This window comes from Apium graveolens, chromosome 3 (assembly GCF_009905375.1).
Source record: "Apium graveolens cultivar Ventura chromosome 3, ASM990537v1, whole genome shotgun sequence".
Taxonomy (NCBI): Eukaryota; Viridiplantae; Streptophyta; class Magnoliopsida; order Apiales; family Apiaceae; genus Apium; species Apium graveolens.
In genome coordinates this window covers 153852719-153875777 of record NC_133649.1, presented here as the reverse complement: position 1 = coordinate 153875777, position 23059 = coordinate 153852719, and the positions used below count along the sequence as shown (strand labels likewise).

Sequence of the window (23059 nt, the reverse complement as noted above, 5' to 3'; positions counted from 1 at the left end):
CATTATGGTGTTATTTGGTATTAATATACGATATGTGATTATGTGGCTACGTGTGTACAATTGAAATATAAAGGGGGATATAAATTAAGTGCATATAGGCCTAAGTGTCATCCGTGTTTAATTTTGGGTTGTAAATAGGTTGAGATGGTAAGAATATATTATAATGAGGATTATTATTATTTATGTAGGATCTCGAGACGAGGGAAAACTTGCCATAAAAGTCGAGTGAAGCTCCAGTTGCTCCTACCAGTCAGACCAGACCATCCTATCTCAAGGCAAGTGATTCAACTTGACCTTCATATTTACTATAAACAGTTCATATTTATCGATGCAATTATCCTGAGTCATTTTGATATGTTTAAATCAAGCGTATCTCTCGCTTATCTTTGAATTACATAGAGATGCCATGAACCCTCAAGTATGTATTGCAAGTAGTTCAAAAGTCTCTTCATGATAGTTAAATGCCATGATAAAATAAAGAGTTGTTATATTACTTGATTGATCCTTTTGATTAACATGATGATGATTCCTAAGTATTGATATCTCATCCTGATACTTGAACCCCTATAGAACCTTACCTTGAACTTTGATAGACAGAAACTTACCAACCTGATTCCTCATTGATTGATACCCTCTTTCCTATCCTAAAGCTTGACAATTCTTATATATAGATTCATCCTGAGCTAGAGATCATTACCTTAACACCCATAGTATTCGTGAAGCTTATCTTCTTAATGATCCAACACCTGTACCTTGACGAGAAACCATTGCTTTAAGCCCAGTTTGGCATTACCCCTTCATATTATCGATTAGTCTCACCATATTTTCCTGTCCAAGTTCTGACATATGAAAACCTTTTGGTTACCCTAATAGAGTAAAGTTTTGTGAATCATGGCCCTGAGATTTAGTACCATATTTCCCGTGTTTCGAGTTGATCTATATTCCCTTAATAAAAATGTGTATTGTTAAAAGAGATTTTGTTACAATTCGGCATCAGCTTTTGAAATAAATAAAATATGGGTTTTCAGTCCCAAAGGGGGATAAATGTTTTCTTGAATAGTGGATCTGGACTGAGACGCGAGTCCTTTCCACACTTATATTAGGCTTAAAAGTTGCCTAGGGATTCCCGTTAATGTTTTAGAACCCAGCGAGGTTCGGGATTACTTCGCGGCTGATCACCTGCTGTAATCCGTAGCGTCATAAAATGATTTTGATTAAGACATGATTTTTTTAAATTGTTTTGATACAAGCAAAATGATGCCATCTCACATAGTTTTATCTCTCGTTATCATTAGTTATGTCTTTCCATTGGCATTCTTAAAAGTATATCTCGATTTATGTTTTGTGTTGTGTTGTTAGCACTTGTTGAGCATTCGGCTCACTTCTTGCTTTACCCTGATATTACAGCTAGCAGCTATGGTTAGATTCAAGCAGACTGCCTGTAAGACCTGTGATGCTGATGCTTATGTTCGAGCACAGGTAGAATAAGTAATAATAGTTGTGTGAGGACTCGGTATTTGTATTCAGATATAATAGTTGGTATTGTTGGGCTGTTCCAAACCCTAAACTGTAAGATCTTGGATTTGGTTGTGTATTCTTCATTAAAATGATGTAATAGCTATATTTATTTTGCTGTTTAAGTTGGGGGTGTGACAGGTTTTGGTATCAGAGCTACGGTTTAGAGTCCTTGGACAGCCCAAATAGGTTATAGGATTTGTGTGTAGGTTATAGATATTATGCGAGAGAGTAGGTTAAGTAAATTATTATTAATACTCCTCTTACTGGTTGTCAGCAAAGGGCGCACTCCTCGTCATTCTCTGGGTCGGACGACACTATTGCTTTCACAGTGTATGCTGAGTTGAGGCGCGAGTTCGACATGCTTCAGGGCAAGTATGACCGACTGATAGACCGACTGAAGAACGTGTATCCGGACAGCAAAAACTATGAAGGGAAGCCCAAGGAGCAGATGACTGCGAGACTTGAGACCTTGGTTCAGTACGTCAACACTAAGCTTGAGGAGATGCCAGCGCACCGGGACCGTACCAGCCAGTATGTCATTCAGATGGTGGCAGATGAGCTCCAGAGCATTGTGAAGACGCTTCGAGAGGAAAAGACTACCAAGCCCCGTTCAGATGGAGTGGAGCCTTAGTTCTTTCCATTTACCTTTCATGTTGTTGTACTATCAGACTCTATGGAATCCCCAGTTGTTTCCGTTTTTCCTTTAAATAAGCCTGTTATTCCTAGAATCAAACTATGTCCCAATCCTATGTACTGTGACCTTTAAAATTTCAATAATTATGTGCTATTGTTCCATTTGCTCTCAACTATTATTTTATGTTTTTATCATCATATCTACTTAATTTGGAAACTTGACCCCATATGTAAATGAGAATGCCATGCGATACCCTCGAATCATTTTATCATTCATATATATTTGATACAACTCTTATTTCAGGATCATGCCTCCCAAAAAGAAGAACCCAACAACCACCTCCACCACAGACCCAAATATTCTTCGACTACTGGAAACCTTGCAACAGCAAACCAATGCTATAGCTCAACAACAACTAACTCTTCAACAACGAATTGAAAACCAAGATAACCGTGAGTCACACCAACCACCTGAACCACCAGTACCACCTAGACAAATTGTCACCTTCAAGGCTTTTCAGAATGTGAATCCACCTGTATTTCATGATACCACTGATCCAGTGATAGCTAACACATGGATCAAGGAGATGGAAAGGGCTTTTGAGTTGGTACAGTTAGGAGACGATCAGAAGACGCCATATGCTACTTACTTCTTGAAGGGAGAAGTCATCTATTGGTGGGAATCAGTAAAGGCTATGAAAGTCACTCAGCAGGTTTCTTGGGAGAGATTTAAGAAGTTATTTCTGGACAAGTATTACCCTAAGTACATGCAGAATCAGATGGAGCTAAAATTTCTTGAGTTGAAGCAAGGGAACATGACTGTATTGGAGTATGAGAAGAAGTTCACTGAGTTGTCAAGGTTTGTGACAAAGTATACCAGCACTGAGGAGGAAAAAGCAAAGAAATTTCAGCAAGGATTGGAGCCTTGGATCAGAGATAGGGTGGCTATGTTTGAGCTTGAAACTTATGCGGGAGTAGTACAGAAAGCTGCTCTGATTGAGAATAATGGGATGCAGTCAAGGAAAGAGAGGGATAACAAGAAGAGGAAGGTTCCATTTTAAGGAGAAAAGTCTGAAGCTGGAAGTTCACAAGATCGGAATATAAAGAGGATTGGTTTCCAGAAGGGCGGAAATTTTCAAAAGAAGGGAAATTTGGGCAAAAGGCAAGAATCAAAAGGGAACAACCAGGCAAGCCAAGGGCAAGTTGGAGAAAACAGGTTCCAGAGACCGGAATGCAAGCACTGTGGGAAAAGGCACCCCGGAGTATGCAATAAGCTGAGCATGACCTGTTATAGGTGCAATCAGAAGGGACATTTGGCGAATGAGTGCAAGATGCCGAAGCTAGGAGTTACGTGCTACAAGTGTGGGAAGACTGGACACATGGCTAGGGAGTGTAAGGCAACCGGACCAGTCAAAGCTCTGATGAACGTGGCAAGTACCAGTGCAAGCGTGCCAACTGAGATATTGGCATTACCTCCACCACCTGCACCAACCCCGCAAGCAACAGCAAGGACATTTGATTTGAAGATGAAGGATGCTGTTCAGAATTCTGAGGTGATAGCAGGTACACTTTTACTCAATAATGTCAAAGCTAAAGTATTGATTGATTCGGGAGCAACAAGATCTTTCATATCAGAATCTTTTGTTGATAAGCTCCAATGTGATAAAATGATTATGAGTGAGGTAGTAAATGTGGTAATTGCAAACCAAGAGAAGATTCCTGTGAATCAATTTTGTCCAAAGTGTGAGATTGATATTTCGGGGTATAAGTTTTCAGCCGACTTGATACTCTTCAAGTTGGGAGAGTTTGATATAATTTTAGGAATGGATTGGTTAGGAGAGAATAGCGCTCAGATAAATTGTAAGACCAAGAGAGTGTATTTAAAGACGAAGAGTGGAGAGAAGGTAGTATTTAAGGGGCAGAGGCAAGAGCAACTATTTCTTACAGTTGTTCAGGCTAAGAAGTTACTTAGAAAAGGTTGTGAGTCGTTCCTAGCATATGTAGTGGATTCAGAGAGAGACAGCCTCAGAATGGAAGATATTCCTGTAGTTAACGAGTTCCCCGATGTGTTTCCCGATGAACTACCAGGCTTACCACCAGATCGACAAATTGAGTTCGAGATCAACCTTGCTCCAGGCACGGAACCAGTTTCAAAGGCCCCATATAGGATGGCACCAGCAGAAATGAAAGAGTTGGTGAGCCAGCTGCAAGAATTATTGGATAAAGGAGTGATACGACCAAGTACGTCGCCACGAGGAGCACCTGTTCTGTTTGTAAGGAAGAAAGATGGGAGTATGCGTCTATGCATAGATTACCGGGAGTTGAATAAGGTGACGATCAAGAACCGCTACCCGCTACCAAGGATAGATGACCTTTTTGATCAGTTGAAGGGAGTAAAATGCTTTTCGAAGATTGATTTGAGATCGGGATACCATCAATTAAAGATCAAAGAAGAAGATATTCCTAAGACCGCATTCAGGACCAGATATGGGCATTATGAATTCCTAGTAATGCCGTTTGGATTGACCAATGCTCCGGCCGCATTTATGGATCTGATGAATCGGGTATTTAAGAAGTATTTGGACAAATTTATCGTGGTATTCATTGATGACATCCTTATTTATTCTAAGTCGGAAGAAGAACATAAGCAGCACCTCTGGATAGCATTGGAGATACTCCGACAAGAGAAGTTGTATGCCAAGTTTACCAGATGTGAGTTTTGGTTAAAGGAAGTTCAATTTTTGGGGCATGTTATTGGAAATGAGGGAGTTAAAGTGGATCCGGCAAAGATTGAGGCAGTTATGAGTTGGGAGAGGCCAAAGACTCCTACGAAAGTGCGAAGTTTTCTAGGATTGGCCGGATACTATAGAAGATTCGTCAAGGATTTCTCGAAGATCGCCACGCCATTGACCAAGTTAACCAGAAAGAATCAAAAGTTTGAATGGAGTGCAGAATGTGAAGATAGCTTTTAAGAGTTAAAGCAGAAGTTGGTAACAGCTCCGGTGTTGGTACTTCCAGATGATCAAGGGAATTTTGTAATATTCAGCGATGCTTCATATAAGAGTTTGGGTTGTGTGTTGATGCAACACAGTAAAGTGATCGCATATGCGTCAAGACAGTTGAAGCCGCATGAGTTAAAGTACCCGACGCATGACTTGGAACTAGCCGCCATAGTGTTCGCACTCAAGATCTGGAGACATTACCTCTATGGAGAGAAGTGTGAAATCTACACGGATCACAAGAGTTTAAAGTACATTTTTACTCAAAAAGAGCTCAATATGAGGCAGAGGAGATGGCTGGAATTGATCAAGGACTATGACTGTTTGATAAATTACCATCCTGGAAAGGCGAACGTAGTGGCCGATGCTCTGAGTAGGAAGGAGAGATTGAATATGATGATAACATCAAAAGAATTATCTGAAGAAATCGAAAGATTGGAATTGGAACTTTGTGCTTATGGAAAAGTCGAGGAAGTTTGTCGTGCAATGACCTTTCAGCCAACACTAGTGGAAAAGATAAAGAAGTGTCAAGAGGAAGTAATGGAAAAAGAGAAGAATCAGTTATCTGGAGAGGAGATTAATACTCAAAGGGATGAGCAAGGGATACTAAGGTTTTCATCCAAAATATGGATTCCCCATGTACCTGAATTAAAGAATGAGATCCTTCATGAAGCCCACAATTCGAAATTTTCAATCCACCCGGGAAGCACCAAGATGTATCGAGACTTAAAGAAGAACTTTTGGTGGCCAAATATGAAGCGAGACGTGGCAGAATGGGTTGCGAAGTGCTATACTTGTCAGAAAGTAAAGGCAGAACATTAACAACCAAGAGGATTAATTCAGCCCCTGAAGGCTCTAGAATGGAAATGGGGAAATATCGCTATGGACTTTATAGTGGGACTACCGCAAACGAAATCCGGACATGACGCAATATGGGTTATAATTGATCGTCTTACGAAGTCGGCGCATTTCCTTCCAATAAATGAAAAGTCGTCACTGGACAAGTTGGTTCATCTGTATGTGTGCGAAATCGTACTAAGGCATGGAGTACCTGTATCAATAGTTTCAGACAGAGATCCCCGATTTAACTCGAGATTCTGGAAGCAATTTCAGGAATGTCTTGGCACAAAGTTGAATATGAGCACGGCGTACCACCCTCAGACTGATGGCCAGAGTGAAAGGACAATTCAAACGATTGAAGACATGTTGCACAATTGTGCAATCAATTTTGCAGGAAGTTGGGATGACCATTTGCCGTTGATTGAATTCTCTTACAACAACAGCTATCATTCCAGTATCGGCATGCCACCATACGAAGCTTTGTATGGGCGAAAATGTAGATCACCAATAAGTTGGGATGAAGTGGGAGAAGGAAGAATTCTCGGCTCGGAATTGGTACAACAGTTGCATGACTCGGTCAAGTTAATTCAGAAAAGGTTGCTTGCTGCTCAAGATAGACAGAGGAAGTATGCGGATCCAGCGCGTAAGGACGTTCAATTCCAAATTGGCGAAGCTGTGTTGCTGAAGGTGTCACCTAGAAAAGGGTTGATGAGATTTGGCAAGAAAGGGAAGTTAGCACCTAGATACATAGGTCCTTTTGAGATTTTGAGTCAAGTGGGAAAGGTGGCCTATGAGTTGGCCTTACCACCTCAGTATCAGCATGTGCATAATGTATTCCATGTGTCGTTGCTTAAGAAGTACAATCCTGACGCTAGCCATGTGATAGAATATGAACCTGTAGAAATTCAGGCAGACCTGTCATTTGTGGAGCAACCGGTTAAAATACTCGACTGGCAAGTAAAGAGTCTTAGAAATAAGTCAGTAAAGTTAGTAAAAGTACTTTGGAGGAACCCTAAGGTCGAAGAGTCGACTTGGGAGTTAGATTCTGATATGCGTTCCCGGCATCCTCATCTTTTCTCTTAGATTCTGGGGACAGAATCCCTTAAGGGGGAGAGGATGTTACGACCGGCATTTTATGTAATATTATTTGTGGATTGGGTATAATATTAAAGTCAAATTAAAATATATTCAATGATTGTACACTAGTGTGAGTGAAAATTTCTGCATTATAAATTTACTTTGTGTAGTATATGATTTTTCAAAGCAAGAGTTTATTTCATTTCTTTATTTTTGATTTATAAGGAATATTCTAAGCTTTGGAAAAATTTTCTTTTAAAAGGTATTTTGTTCACAAATTTTGAAAATGATTTTATAAAGTCTCTAAAAATCCAAGTTATTTTATGATATAAATTTTATAATTTTTGAACTTGTATTTCATTTTATAAAAATATATCTTTATAAATTTTATTTGTTATAATTAGCAAATTACATGGCTACCCTTGCATGCAAATACTCTTCCAATTCAACTAAGGGGCAAGGAAGACATTTCCAACCCCACTCACTTTCATTCTACTAACCAAATTACCCTTGCATGCAAATCTACCTAACTATATTGGAAGGTTACTCTTGTAAAATCTCAAATCCACTCACTTTTGGCAAAATAAAAACCAAACTAACATGATTATTACTCCACATTCACCCCACCATTTCCACACTCCTCCTTTCCTCCCCCTCCTCTCGGTTTTTTCCCCTCCCCTCTCGGCAATTCCCAAAAACCGAGCCCCCATCCCCTTCTTTCTTCATTTATCACTCATACAATCATCCTATTATCAAGTAATCCTACTCCCTACATGTTGTTCTTGTATATCTTAAGAGTTTAGAGTAGAAAAACTTATGTGTTGACCTTGCATGGTGGTGTTTTGTTAAAACTCCAAGTGAATATCCTTGATTCTTGTGAATTCAAGGCTTTCACCATGAGTTATAGTAGCAAAGGGTTGAGAATGGCTAGACATGAGTATGTTACACTAATACAATTGTTGTTTTCACCCTAATCCATTCGGCCATGACTTGATAGGAGCCGAATGGATGGTGTTTTGGTTGTCATGTTCCACTTTGTGTGTTTTTGTGATGATAACATGAAAATCTTAGTGAAGTCTTGATAAAACTCTTTGCATGCTAAGTGATCATCTAGGTATATCTTATGCTAGGCTTGCATGTCAATTTTATGATAGAACATATGTAGAAAATGTGTTGTTTTGGTTTGAAAAACCCGAAGGCATGCATGCATGTGGATTTCTCTTAGAATGTTGTAAGATTTTGATCATTTGGAAAGATTTTGTTAGTGAGCCTTAATTTCAGTAGGAATAATGTGTTAATATTGATTTATGCTTCTTGTTGCATATAATAATTCGTGGTTATCTTTTATAAAAAAAATATATATCTTGTTGTTTCAAAAGCATGAAGATTTGTGATTTGTGAAGTGTAGTCTCTTTTGTTTTGCCATAATTGTACCTTATGTAAGGATGATCTCACCAAGGTTATTTTGAGAATAAGGGAGTTAGTTCAGTAGAATACCATGTATAAGTCTTGGTTTAAGTATTTAGTTGTTGTTAGTTGAGTTTGTCAAGTCAAAACCTTGGAAAATGAGAGTTATAGTTTCTGCAGAAAAATCAGTATAGCACCCTGAGGTTTAGAGTGAGTTTTGACCATGTCATTGGTGTGAACTTTGAGGCCCAAGCTACCAGAAGTTAGTATTGGGAGTATATAAAAGGTTTTAGGAATTGGTTGGAGGTTTGCATGTCATTTGGTTAGGTGCACAAGTAGAATAACAAAATATGTCCAGCAGGAGACAGTTTAGTTGCAACTTAGAATTAGGGAGATTTGACCATGTCATAGGTAGGCCCTCATTAGGCCCAATTGGGCCTTAGTTAGAGGGAGTGTCCGAGAAGTTTTTCCAACCATAGTTCATAAGATATGAGTTAGAACCATGTGTCGCAAGTTAATTCAAGTCAGGGCATTTTCTGCCCAGAAAAACAGGGGAACCTTGGACTTTTAGCTTAGGCCCAAGAAGGCCCAAGCCAGGCCCTTGAGCCACATCAAGTTTGTGAGATGCCCTTAGGGCAGGAGAGTCTTCTGTAAAAGTTTTGAAGGAAATCCTGTAGTTTAAGAGTGTCTAATGTACTCAAGAAACCATAGTTGTCATTCTGAAATTTGCACCAGTGAGCACTTTCACTTATCACATAGTTTTAGAACACTTAGAAGTGAGTATTAGGTCGACCACCATAGTTGTAAGATAGTATAAGGTCAGTAGAGCAAAAGGCACAAGTGAGGGTCAATAGGTTTTGGATAATTTAGGAAAGGCACATCGAGTTAGGAAGCCAAAATTTGAAGATCTTGTCTAGTTTAGCGACCAAGTGACTTAAGTTGTGAGTCGAGATCATCCAAGCCTAGTGTTGCATTATGGTGTTATTTGGTATTAATATACGATATGTGATTATGTGGCTACGTGTGTACAATTGAAATATAAAGGTGGATATAAATTAAGTGCATATAGGCCTAAGTGCCATCCGTGTTTAATTTCGGGTTGTAAATAGGTTGAGATGGTAAGAATATATTATAATGAGGATTATTATTATTTATGTAGGATCTCGAGACGAGGGAAAACTTTCCATAAAAGTCGAGTGAAGCTCCAGTTGCTCCTATCAGTCAGACCAGACCAGCCTATCTCAAGGCAAGTGATTCAACTTGACCTTCATATTTACTATAAACAGTTCATATTTATCGATGCAATTATCCTGAGTCATTTTGATATGTTTAAATCAAGCGTATCTCTCGCTTATCTTTGAATTACATAGAGATGCCATGAACCCTCAAGTATGTATTGTAAGTAGTTCAAAAGTCTCTTCATGATAGTTAAATGCCATGATAAAATAAAGAGTTGTTATATTACTTGATTGATCCTTTTAATTAACATGATGATGATTCCTAAGTATTGATATCTCATTCTGATACTTGAACCCCTATAGAACCTTACCTTGAACTTTGATAGACAGAAACTTACCAACCTGATTCCTCATTGATTGATACCCTCTTTCCTATCCTAAAGCTTGACAATTCTGATATATACATTCATCCTGAGCTAGAGATCATTACCTTAACACCCATAGTATTCGTGAAGCTTATCTTCTTAATGATCCAACACCTGTACCTTGACGAGAAACCATTGCTTTAAGCCCAGTTTGGCATTACCCCTTCATATTATCCATTAGTCTCACCATATTTTCCTGTCCAAGTTCTGACATATGAAAACCTTTTGGTTACCCTAATAGAGTAAAGTTTTGTGAATCATGGCCCTGAGATTTAGTACCATATTTCCCGTGTTTCGAGTTGATCTATATTCCCTTAATAAAAATGTGTACTGTTAAAAGAGATTTCGTTACAATTCGGCATCAGCTTTTGAAATAAATAAAATATGGGTTTTTAGTCCCAAAGGGGGATAAATGTTTTCTTGAATAGTGGATCTGGACTGAGACGCGAGTCCTTTCCACACTTATATTAGGCTTAAAAGTTGCCTAGGGATTCCCGTTAATGTTTTAGAACCCAGCGAGGTTCGGGATTACTTCGCGGCTGATCACCGGCCGTAATCCGTAGCGTCATAAAATGATTTTGATTAAGACATGATTTTTTTTAAATTGTTTTGATACAAGCAAAATGATGCCATCTCACATAGTTTTATCTCTCGTTATCATTAGTTATGTCTTTCCATTGGCATTCTTAAAAGTATATCTCGATTTATATTTTGTGTTGTGTTGTTAGCACTTGTTGAGCATTCGACTCACTTCTTGCTTTACCCTGATATTACAGCTAGCAGCTATGGTTAGATTCAAGCAGACTGCCCGTAAGACCTGTGATGCTGATGCTTATGTTCGAGCACAGGTAGAATAAGTAATAATAGTTTTGTGAGGACTCGGTATTTGTATTCAGATGTAATAGTTGGTAGTGTTGGGCTGTTCCAAACCCTAAACTGTAAGATCTTGGATTTGGTTGTGTATTCTTCATTAAAATGATGTAATAGCTATATTTATTTTGCTGTTTAAGTTGGGGGTGTGACAAAAAGGCTATTGAATGAAGTACTTAATGAAGTTAGAATCCCATGTTTGTGTCATATATTATTCAAATCTATTTAATCTCTTTAGTTAATGTTCTCTAGTATAATTCTCAATAGTTAATCGTAGTATAATCAAAACCCAATTTGTTATTCGTCTTAGCATTGAATATTAGCCATATCATTATTGCATAAGTGCATAAATCACATAGTTAATTTAACTAGTCTCTGTGAGAATGAACTAGAAATAATTCTATATTACTTTCGATCATGTATACTTGCGTGTATTATTCGCACGTGCTTAGCGACTAACAAGTTTTTGGCGCCGCTGTCGGGGACTCGGTATTAACTTTTAGTTTATGTGTTTGTCATCGGTGATCGTTAAAGTTCATTGACTCGTACATTGTTACTTACCTACTATTTTCCTTGTCGTGTTTCAGGTACTCTAGCGAGCGTGTATGCATACGCGTTCGCGGGCTCGTAAGAGAACTCTGGATCAAGCCGAGGAAGAAGCTATAGTGATTCGAAGGGAAGTTTTTGAGGATGAAGAGAAAGTAGAAGAAGAGAAAGTCGAGGAACCAGCTTTAGTAGTGATGGGAGATCAAGCAGAAATTCCTAAGGCTTTGATGGAATATTCTCAGCCGATGATCAATGATATTCAGTCGAGCATAATCAGACAAGCCATCTCAGCTAACACCTTTGAGATCAAGTCGAGCACGATTCAGATGATACAGAACTCAGTTTAGTTTGGAGGTTCTCCTATAGAAGACCCCAACATGCATATCAGGGATTTTATCGAGATCTGTGACACTTTCAAGTTCAATGGGATGACTGAAGATGCTATCAAGCTGCGACTCTTCCCATTTTCTCTGAGGGATAAGAAAAAGTGTTGGTTACATTCTTTACCAACAGGGTCTATCACCATATGGTAAGATCTTGTTCAAAAGTTTCTCACTAAATTCTTTCCTACGGCGAAGACTGCTGCAATCAGGAATGCTCTTACTCAGTTTGCACAGCAAACTGGAGAATCTCTGTGTGAGGCTTGGGATCGATATAAGGAGATTTTAAGGAAGTGCCACACCATGGCATGCCTGACTGGATGATTATAAACTGTTTCTACAATGGATTATGTGCTACTTCTAGACCCAAACTCGATACAACATCAGGAGGAGCCTTGTGGGATAAGAGCTATAATGAAGCTTATGAATTGATCGAACTGATGGCTGCTAATGAATACCAGAATCCTTTTCAGAGGCTAACTCAGGGTAAAGTAGCAGGAATTTTGGATTTGGATGCAGTAATTGCTATAGCTTCCCAACTTAAGGCTTTGACGATGAAGGTGGACACTTTGGCTAATTATGGAGTTAATCAAATCACTAGTGTTTGTGAGCTTTGTGCGGGGGCGCATGAAACTGAGCATTGCGCTATTTCTTGCGAATCAGCTCAATTTGTGAACAACTTTCAGAGATCACAGCAACAAGCTCCAGCCACTTATCATCCAAATAACCGTAATCATCCTAACTTCAGCTGGAGTAACAATCATAATACGGTGTAACAATTTTATCAGCCATACACAGCAAAGCAGTATAACCCTCCTGGTTTTCAGCAGCCCCAATATTCCCCTAGGAAACAACTTCAACTTCAGCAGCTACCGCAAGCTAATAAAAAATCTGAATTGGAGGAGTTGAGGCTCGTGTACAAGAGCCAAGATGTGTCTATCAAGACCTTGGAGAATCAGATTGGGAAAATTGCTAATGCATTACTGAATCGTCAACCTGGCATGCTTCCAAGCGATACTGAAGTGTCAGGAAAGAAGGAAACTAAGGAGCATGTTAAGGCAATTACATTAAGGTCTGGTAAGGTTGCAAATCCTGAAAAAGCAAAGACTCCAGAATCTGAAGTTGAGGCTGAAGAAGAAGAAGTGCAGAAGGAAGCAGAAGTGGAACCAAGGAAGACTACTGTTGAGCACACTCCTCCTGAGGGTAATATAGGAGAGAAATATATCTATCCTCCGCCTCTTTTCCCTAAGAGGCTGCAGAAGAAAAAGCTGGATAAGCAATTTGAGAAGTTTCTAGAGGTTTTCAAGAAACTTCACATCAACATACCTTTCGCTGAAGCTCTTGAGCAAATGCCTAGTTACACAAAGTTTATGAAAGGTATTCTCTCTAGGAAGGTGAATCTTGATGACTTAGAGACCGTTGTTCTCACGGAAGAATGCAGTGCTGTGCTGCAACAGAAGTTGCCTCCGAAGCTTAAAGATCCTGGAAGCTTCACTACTCCTTGCACAATTGGAAAGGTGTCATTTGACAAGTGTCGATGTGACTTGGGAGCTAGCATCAATTTGATGCCCTTGTCAAAATTCAAGAAGTTGGACTTGCCTGATCCAAAACCTACTTATATGACTTTGTAGTTGGCCGACCGTTCTATTACATATCCGCGGGGTATTGTGGAGGATGTCTTGGTCAAGGTGGATAAACTCATCTTCCCTGCTGATTTTGTAATTCTTGATTTCGAGGAGCATAAAAAGATTCCCATAATCTTGGGAATACCTTTCTTGGCTACTGGCTGAACCTTGATAGATGTGAGGAAAGGTGAGCTCACCATGCGAGTGATGGATCAGGATGTAACTTTTAATGTGTTTAATGCCATAAAATTCCCTTACGGAAAATGAGGAGTGTTTTAAGGTGGCAAATGGTCGATTCTCTGATCAATTCTGAACTTGATTGATTGTTAAGATCTGATGCCTTAGAAAAAGCATTGTTGGGGAATTCCGATAGTGAAGATGATGAAGGTGAATAGCACTTGCAATATTTGAATGCTTCTCCCTGGAAGCGAAAGATGGATATGCCTTTTGAATCTCTAGGATTGAAGGAGTTGAACAAAGCTCCTAAGCGCCTCAAGCCATCTATTGAGGAAGCTCCTACTCTTGAGCTTAAGCCTTTACCTGAACATTTGAGGTATGTGTTTTTAGGTGATGCATCTACTTTGCCTGTTATTATTGCATCTGACCTTTCAGGTAGCGACGAGGAGAAGCTTTTGAGAATTCTTAGAGAATTCAAATTGGAAATTGGTTGGACTATAGCAGATGGAAATCAGCCATTCGTATTACATGCACAAAATTCTGATAGAGCCAGGAAGCAAGCCTATTGTGGAGCAACGGAGAAGGCTAAATCTGATCATGAAAGAAGTTGTGAAGAAGGAAATCCTCAAGTGGTTAGATGCAGGGATCATCTATCCTATTTCTGACAGTTCATGGGTGAGCCCAGTTCAGTGTGTGCCAAAGAAAGGAGGTATCACTGTGGTAGCAAATGAGAAGAATGAGCTTATTCCTACATGAAAAACCCCCTGGTGGAGAGTTTTCATGGATTATAGAAAGTTAAACAAGGCTACAAGGAAGGATCACTTCCCTCTTCCTTTCATTGATCAGATGCTTGATAGATTGGCAGGGCATGATTACTATTGTCTTCTGGATGGCTACTCGGGATATAATCAAATTTTCATTGCTCCAGAAGATCAGGAGAAGACTACTTTCACTTGTCCATTTGGTACTTTCGCCTTTAGAAGAATTTCTTTTGGGTTATATGGAACACCGTCCATATTTCAGAGATGCATGATGGCTATCTTCTCTAATATGATTGGTCAGAATGTGGAGGTGTTCATGGACGATTTCTCTGTGTTTGGTGATTTATTTGATGAGTGCTTGCAGAATCTAGGCGACGTTCTCAAGAGGTGTGTTGAGACCAATTTGGTTCTCAATTGGGAGAAATGTCATTTTATGGTGGGACATGGCATTATTCTTGGGCACAAGGTCTCTAGAAAGGGTCTTGAGGTGGAAAAAGCCAAAGTGGAGGTCATCGAAAATCTTCCCCCACCAATCTCTATTAAGGGAGTTCGCAGTTTTCTTGGTCATGTGGGCTTCTACAGGCGGTTCATCAAAGACTTCTCAAAAATTTCTAAACTTTTGTGCAATATTCTGGGGAAGGATGTCCCGTTTAAGTTTGATGACGAGTGTGTGGCTGTTTTTGAGTTCTTAAAGAAGAGTTTAATCACGGCACCTGTCATAACTGCACCTGATTGGTGTGAACCTTTTGAGATGATGTGTGATGCAAGTGACTATGCAGCTGGAGCAGTTCTTGGGCAGAGAAAGAACAACATATTTCATGTGGTCTACTATGCTAGTAAGACCCTAAATTGTGCTCAACTAAACTACACTACTACGGAGAAAGAACTTTTGGCTATTGTCTATGGTTTTGAGAAATTTTGATCTTATCTGCTTGGGACGAAGGTGACAGTTTTCACTGATCACACTGCCATTCATTATCTCGTCTCGAAGAAGGACTCGAAGCCTAGATTGATTTGATAGGTTCTTTTACTCCAGGAGTTTGAATTAGAGATCAAGGACATAAATGGGACTGAAAATCAAGTCGCTGATCATCTCTCACGTTTAGAGGATCCAATTGCAACTTCACTGGATAAGATATTAATAAATGAGTCTTTTCCCGATGAGCAGCTGTTTGGAGTACAAGAGGAAGAACCGTGGTTTGCAGACATTGTGAACAACCTTGTGAGTAATATCATGCCTCCCGACTTGTCATACGCTCAAAGAAAGAAGTTTCTGCATGAAGTGAAGTGGTATATGTGGGATGAGCCGTTTCTTTTTCGACAAGGAGCTGACAAAATCATCAGGAGATGTATTCCTTACAGTAAAATGGGGGGATCTTGCGAGATTGCCTCTCAACGGCTTATGGAGGATATTATGGTGGAGAAAAGATAATAACTCGTATTCTTCAAGCAGGTTTCTTTTGGACGACTTTGTTTAAAGATGATCATCAGTTCATTTTGAAATGTGATCGATGTCAACGTATGGGTAATATGTCCAAGAGGGATGAGATGCCTCTTAATGTGCTTCTCGAGGTTGAAGTCTTCGATATTTGGGGAATTGACTTCATGGGGCCATTTGTCTCATCTTGTAACAATCAGTATATCTTGTTGGTAGTTGATTATGTGTCGAAATGGGTTGAAGTTAAGGCGTTGCCAACAAACGATGCGAAAGTAGTGCTTAATTTTCTTCACAAGCAGATATTCACAAGATTTGGAACTCCAAGAGTCATAATCAGTGATGAGGGGTCGTATTTTTGCAATCGCAAGTTTACTACTATGATGCAAAGGTATAATGTGAATCATCACATTGTTATGACTTATCACCCTCAAAAGAATGGTCAAGCTGAGGTATCTAACAGAGAGATCAAGCGCATTTTAGAGAAGGTTGTGTGTCCATCAAGAAAAGATTGGTCTTTGAAGCTTGAAGAAGCTGTTTGGGCGTATAGAATAGCATACAAGACTCCATTGAGAATGTCGCCATTTCAGTTGGTTTATGGTAAGGGATGTCATTTACCGGTTGAGCTAGAGCATAAAGCGTATTGGGCTTTGAAGAAGTTGAATATGTACTTGGATGCAGCTGGAAAGAAGAGGATGCTTCAATTGAATGAACTCGAAGAATTTCGACTTCAAGCATATGAAAATAACAAAATATATAAGGAGAAAGTCAAGAAGTGGCACGATAGGGGTCTAGTGCTCAAATCATTTATGCCGGGGCAACAAGTTCTTTTATTTAACTCTCATCTCCGTCTTTTTCCTGGAAAGTTAAAGTCAAGGTGGTCAGGGTCGTTTGTTGTCAAAACTGTGTTTTCACATGGAGCGGTGGAGATTTTTGAGAATGATCTGGGACAAACATTCAAGATAAATGATCAGAGGTTGAAGCATTACTATAGTGACATGGCAACCCTCGAGGTGGTTAGTGTCGTTTTATTATCCGTTTGATCTCGCAATTCTACGTCAAGCTAATGACGTAAGACAAGCACTTCTTGAGAGGCAACCCAAGTTTGTTGTACATTAGTAGGTAGAAGAAGCAAGAAAAAAAGAGAAAAACACAAAAAAATCAGAAAAACAAAAAATTTCAGGGCCAACTTCAGAAACTAAGTGCACCCGCGCTGATATAGCGTGCGGCCGTGCCGATCTAGCGCGCGGCCGTGCCGATTTAGCAGAAGGTGAGCCCGTGCTGGTCTAGCGCGTGACCGTGCTGGGGTCCCGATTCAAAAAAAAATAGCAGTTTGTGGAGAGAAAATCAGGTTTTTAAATAGAAAATCAATTTCCACCCGATTTTTACTCTTCCACATCCCATATTTCGCTCTCCAAATCAAACCCATTTTTCCCACTATTCCCATAATCAATTCCCACTTCTATTCCATATCTAATTCTCTTCTCACCTCCTATATATACATACACTTATTCACAAACTTCTCCACCGCTTCTCAAATTCTCAAACACAATTCTCTCTCAAACACTTATCTTTTATTCTCTCTTATTCAATCCAAATGGTACCCAAGAGACAAAGAACTCAAGTCAGCAGCAGCACCACTGATTCTTCGAGTGCAGGTGGTGTGAGGCCGAGGTTTTCGACTCCCGAGGCTGAAGCGGAGTATAAGAGGCTTCTTTCGAAGCCTATAGCAAAAGAGCGAGGTTTTCTGCCATCGGGGAAGGATGGTAAGTTGTTGGAGATGATCTTGGAGATGGGTTGGGTTGTTTTTTGCAAGAAACCCACTGTTGTGTCCATGAGTGTTGTTCGAGAGTTTTATGCTAATGATAAGGCGGAGAAGAACGATTTCACTATGGTTAGGGGGATGATGGTGGGGTACAGTACGGATGCGATAAGGAGGGTGATTGAGCAACCCGCGAAGAAGCCCGGTCAGGACAAATGGAATGATAAGACTCCAGAGGACTTTGATTTGGATTTGATAGTTGCTACTCTTTGTGTGCCTATGACTCATTGGAAGTTCAGGAGGGGCACGACTGATTATTCCACGTTACCTGCTTCATGCATGAACTAGTTTGCATGTGCTTGGAATTCGTTTATCTATGTTAACATCATGCCATTATCTCATGTGCATGAGATTACTGTGCAGCGTGCTCGTCTGTTGTGGGGTATTCTTCAGGGAGACTATGAGGATTTGGGGATGGTTATCCATCAAGGTATTTTAAGGTTCTTGCAAGGAGGTACTACGGGTTCCATACCCTATGCGTCCGTTGTGACGAAGCTGTGTGTGGCAGTTGGTTTTCATTGGCCCGCACATAAGCAGCTGCAGCTTTTCAGTGCTCCTATCGATAGCTCTACGTTGTTGAACATGACATAGTGGGAAGGAGGAAAGCCTGATTTGAAGGGGCTTGGTTACTCTTTTGACCATCTACCAGGTGGAAGGCCTCGCGATCAGATGTATGTGGGTGGAATGCAGCAGGTGAGTAAGGCAGCATGGAGAGCTCAGTTGGGTGAAGAGGCTGGCCCATCACAGCAACAGCAGGAGGAGGAAACATAAGGCGGTGCTGGTTTGAGTACGACGCAGTATAGGCATCTAACGAGGAGGATGGATGCTATGCATGACATCCATAGTCAGTTTGCGCGTGATCTCACCCAGGCACTAGGGACTGTATTCAGAGCCATAGGTGTTGACATCCAGTGGCCAGTATTTGGTGAGGAATCCGTGTATCCACCTCTAGACATGCCTGACAATCCACCCGTTGGGGGTGAGAATCCTGATTCCGAGTAGGTATGTCTGATTCCTTACTATTACCTTCACCGAGGACAGTGAAAATTTTAAGTTTGGGGGTAGTAGTTGAAGGAATATATTTTGTGTGAGTCGCATATAGTTTGCATATTCATGATAGTTTAGTGCATATAGTTGCATATTTTGCCATGTAGTTTTTTTATTTATTTTGGTAGTTTTTATGATAGTTTGTTCATATAGTTCATGCATTTGCATTATAACATGATCCCTTAGATGATTTTTCCGATTGATGTGTGATATTGATGCTAGTGTAGTGATGTCGTATTTAGTGATGTTAAGTCTTGTCGAATTGATTTGCATGCTGGAGATAATTGTATTTCACTAAGTCTTATAGGTTGCTTGAGTGCTAGATCATGATCATGGTTTGTTTGTTGTCGAGGTTTAATCACTTGTTTATATTTAGAATTTAGGATATTCCTTTAATGATAGAGTAACATGGATTTTTAAAGATTGGAGAAAATAGGATTTCATTGCTAGTTGTTGTGGCTAAGTGTCAATTGGCTAGTAGGCAGCTCATTTTATATGAGTATTCAAGGGTTGAACGAGATGGAGCGAAACACACTCGTTCAGAAATTTTGTGAAAAAAGAAAAAAAAGGAGAAAAAAGAAAAAAATAAGTGTTATGTATAATTGATCACGAGTGGGCTCTTTAGTACTCGAGTTATTAAGTTCTTAGGGGACTTTATGCCTAGTGACCTAAGGCTTTTACAGTCTGGGATCCGCTAACCTAAAGCTCGCTACATGGGTACTATTGTATAAGTTGGACCTCACTCATTGCACGGTCAAATAAGCATATTTGTGTTGTTTATGTGTTGTGAATAAAAGCATGAATCCATGTAAAACTCCAATATAAGAATTGAAGTATTATAAGTTATTTTGAGTCTAGCTTTTATTTTATTTATAACCTTGCGATTGCTCTGATGAGTAGTGATTTATGATTATTGATCTAGTTGCGATAGTATATCTGTAAGCATTTGCACACATGCACGTCTCTGGTTTGTAAGTTGATTTGTAAGGTTTGATTGATCTTTATACGAATAAATGCATTTGTTGAGGTGTTGCTTGTTGATTGGTTTAGTTATTCTATGGGGATCGTTGCATTCATTTAGTTGTATTCATGCATTTTTATTTCTTGTACTTTGAGTCTGTTTATGCTTGAGGACAAGCTTTGATTCAAGTTTAGGGGTATGTTGAGTGGCATTTATGACACTTTATAACGCTCCATTAAGCTTTGAATTGTTGTATTTGTACTCAAGTTGTCGGTGTTTTAATGTGTTTTTTAGTGTTTTTGTATTTCAGGCATTAATCCGGGATTCAGGTGAATTGGCATTGATTTGATGCTAATATGGTGTTAGGACAGTGTCCAAGGAATAAAGGCTCGTGAAGACCAACTCGTTGCAGCAAGAAAAGAAGGCAATTCCAGTTTTTCCAGAAGACCGGCGTGCCCACGCTGTGCTAGCGCGCGGCCGTGCCAGAGAAACAGAATGTCAGCGCGCCCGCGCTGGTGAAGCGCACGGTCGCGCCAGGTCAGGAATCCAGTTTCCTGTTTCCTATTTCAATTAAAAGACTGTTTTTATGGATTTTTGGCTTAATTGGGATGCTATTTAAAGACAATGAAAAGATTTTTTTTATAACGGAGCTTAAGGAGAAGACGACAAGAAGACCTATAACACAATTCAACGAAGGCGGAGAAGATCTAGTTTATTCTTGTAAATCTTTGTTCTAAGTTGTAATCTTGGATACTCGTTTCTTATTTTGTTGAACCTAATACTCCAGATTACGTACTTTGTTTATTATTTGTTTATAAACACTACGTTTATTATACCATGTTTTCATCAGAACCCACATTGATGATGAGTCCGATTATGGGCTAATCGTTATCGTGGGGTTCTAGCGGATTTATTTATGGATTTCTTTAGTTGATTTGTTTTGATGCCTTCGTGTGTGGTGATTGTAAGATAACCTAGTTTTGGTTGTGCTTATTCATCTTATGAGTGTCGCGAACTTATAAGATAGCGTCTTAATTCTTAATAAAGCGACAGTGAATTTAAGGATTTAGAACTTGCCATGCTAGCATAGGTTCATGTGTTATTGTGATGCATGATTCGTAGGTAATTTTAACCATCTTACTTACCCTATGTAATCACGATAGATAACTTGTGCATTAAACCGTTATGTTGTCAAATTCTATAGACATATAGGGTCTCAATATAATTTGTGTCTATTCAGCTTCTATCTCTTTTGTGGATGTCTGGTAGTATGGTATTCGTACAACGAAAGTTGGCGTTTATTTATTTTGTGTTATCTGATTAGTGTTATCATTATTACATGCTAAGGTTAAGAACGAAAAGGCTATTGAATGAAGTACTTAATGAAGTTAGAATCCCATGTTTATGTCATATAGTATTCAACTCTATTTAATCTCTTTAGTTAATATTCTCTAGTATAATTCTCAATAGTTAATCGTAGTATAATCAAAACCCAATTTGTTATTCGTCTTAGCATTGAATAATGGCCATATCATTATTGCATAAGTGCATAAATCATATAGTTAATTTAACCAGTCTCTGTGGGAATGAACTAGAAATAATTTTATATTACTTGCAATTGCATTTACTTGTGTGTATTATTTGTGTGTGCTTAGCGACTAACAGTGGAGACTGCAGCTTTGACTATTTTCTGACATACACTATAGTTTGCTCAGCTTTTCTTTTTGGAGATGTATCAAGTCCAACTTCCTTAGCTAATTCCTTTACCCTTTCATAAGAAACTTAAATAAGTTTTTCATCAGGAACTTATATCACTTCATCAGGAATTAATTGAGCCTTGTCAGGAACTGATGAAGTGCTACCAGGATTTGCAGTTTCCTGATTGAGGGCAACTTTGGCTAGAACTTCCAGTTTATCTTTCTTTAGTTGAGCTCCAGCCCTGTCAACTACGTTAAAATAATCTTCTTTTCTTTGGCATAGGGCTAGAAACTACTGTGTCAGCTCTTTCTTCCTCTGTAGTAGCACTAGTAACCTCCATCGATCTAACAGGCAACTTAAAAACAATCGGTCCATCACTGTTAGTATCTGATGGCTCATCAAATAACCTAATACCAGCTGTAGCCCTTCTTTTCTTGCCAGCTATACCCTTTTTACTGCTTGTTGGTGGTGGCACACTTTTCTTCCATGCTCCACCTTGTTTCTCCTATGATTTAGATGAAGGTGAACCAACCATTTGACCTGATTATCTCTCAGACACACCGGTCTTAGCTATTGGTTTTGATTTTACAACTGATTCCATTTGAGAAGAATCAGAGGTGATATGATGTTTATATTTAATAGGTGAAGAAGAAACAATTGGGTCAGGAACGTGGTTGGCTATGCCCTATTCCAAATTGTATTAATTTTAATATCTCTAAGGCATTTTGTTAGACAAAAATACCCATATTTCCCTTGGTAAATTTGTACTCCTTCTAAAACTGTCTTGCCTTTTGGCTAAATCAGTCAGAGACTTGGAATTGATATGAAAAATCATTAGCAGTTCATCTTTGTCAAAACTCACATCAGGTAAAAGCTATGTAAAAATCAATTGTAAGAATCTAATATCCAACTACATTCTCCTTATCACTCAACCTAGCTATCAAAAACTGAAGAATTGTAATGCCATAGTCAAATGCATACCCTTTTAACAAAGAATACCCTAACTGTAGTGAAGATAAAGGTAGAGCATTCAAGTTAGATACCTTGTTAAGAAATGCTATGCTTATATAGTCAAAGTAAAAGTTCCATTCTTTTATGAGCTTTGGCTTCAATAGCTCCATGGCCTTGGTAAACTCAGTACTGTGGCATATTCTCTTACCCAATCAAAAAGAGTAGCAGTTGGGGTCACAACAGCTGTCCTTCCCTCCAATGCATGCAGCTTTAATGTTTTCTCAATCACAGTTGCATTAATCTCATACTCTTTGTTATTATATATGAACAGAATTACTCCTCTTTCAGCAACAACAGAGGAATTGTCCCAAATATGCATAACCTGCTTAAACCAAACTCTAGACGGAGCCGTTAAAGCATAACCAATATCACTTTCATCTAGATAATCTTGAATTGTCTTAAAAATCTGAGGAATATCAATTTCATGCAATGGGGCTTTGAAATTTTTTGTAACAAAGGTCCTGTGATTGAATACATACTTGGTGGCAGAGAAAGTGGATACAGAATCAGTGGTGGTCATTCTGAAAATTAGGGTTTTGAGATGAAAATCTCGAATTTGAAAGTTTGCAGAGAGAGATGAAGATGGGCAGTTTACGTATATTGTGTGTATAATATGAATATGATTAGTTTATCAGACAATGATGGTATC

The 23059-nt window shown here is 39.1% G+C and overlaps 1 non-coding gene across 1 annotated transcript; it reads right to left on the bottom strand.

Annotated features, from left to right (window-relative positions):
- Positions 1–12077: 12077 nt before the first annotated feature.
- LOC141716339 (small nucleolar RNA R71) lies at positions 12078–12183 on the bottom strand. The gene has a single exon (XR_012573051.1). It is a non-coding gene; the product is annotated as a small nucleolar RNA R71 (small nucleolar RNA).
- Positions 12184–23059: the final 10876 nt, after the last annotated feature.